General features: G+C 36.5%; 1 protein-coding gene across 1 annotated transcript in view; it reads right to left on the bottom strand.

Annotated features, from left to right (window-relative positions):
* Nucleotides 1-703, bottom strand: part of LOTGIDRAFT_239351 (hypothetical protein) — a 2,876-nt gene extending 2,173 nt beyond the window's left edge. Inside the window, exon 1 of the mRNA XM_009054786.1 lies at nucleotides 1-703. The gene's annotated coding sequence lies outside the window, so the exon portion shown is untranslated.
* Between the last annotated feature and the right edge of the window lie 267 nt (nucleotides 704-970).

The following is a 970-nucleotide window of genomic DNA, read 5'->3' on the forward strand; positions in this document are numbered from 1 at the left end:
GCCTTCGACCCGATATACTCTTTACAACACTACCTGGAACTTGTTTCATAGTTTTGCTCTTTCCTATGTTGTTCACATCTCTCTCATCCCTTGTCAACAATTTTAACAGTTGAGCATCGTCTATAGGTTCTACTGCTTCTTTCCAACCTTCATCATCTTCACCATCCTCATCTTCTTCATCATCCTCATCTTCCCCATCATCCTCATCTTCTTCATCATCCTCATCATCATCATAATCATCACCATCTGAACTTTCCTCTACATCATCATAATCATCATCATTATCATCATAATCATCACTGGATCTCTTTTTTCTGGAAAGTATCTTTATCAGATCTGAAGCCTTGACAGATTTCTTTTGATCACGTTCATCCTCTTCCTCATCATATTCATCATCATCTTTCTCCTCTTCCTCATCATCATCTTCATTATCTTCGTCATCATCATCTTCATTACCTTCATCATCTTCATCTTCTTCATCACTCTCCTCGTCATCCTCGTCATCATTATTCAAATCCCTTAGATCATAAACCGAACGTTTAGTGAGTTTCTTTTGCTCGGATGTTTCATCCAAAGCACCGCGTTTTTCTCTAGAAAGCAAATCAATCAAATCTGTAAGTTTCTTTTCTTCTGCAACCAGCTCCTCAGCGGTTTGGTCATCGCTATTAATTTCATCCCTCTTCTTTTCTTTACTATCATTCTCCTTGTCTTTACTATCTTTTTCTTTATCTTTACTATCCTTTTTTTTATCTTTACTATCCTTCTTCTTTTCTCTACCATTATTTTCTTTCTTATCCTTCTCTTCATCTTCATCGTCGTCATCTTCTTCCTCGTCTTCTTCTTCTTCGTCGTCATCATCTTCTTCATCATCATCATCATCATCGTTATCATTATCATCTGCATCATCATCATAATCATCATCATTAACAGATTTTTTTCTTCTGATAGCAAGGATCCAGAAAAGATGATC

The sequence above is a fragment of the Lottia gigantea genome (assembly GCF_000327385.1).
Source record: "Lottia gigantea unplaced genomic scaffold LOTGIsca_224, whole genome shotgun sequence".
In the NCBI taxonomy this organism is placed as follows: domain Eukaryota; kingdom Metazoa; phylum Mollusca; class Gastropoda; family Lottiidae; genus Lottia; species Lottia gigantea.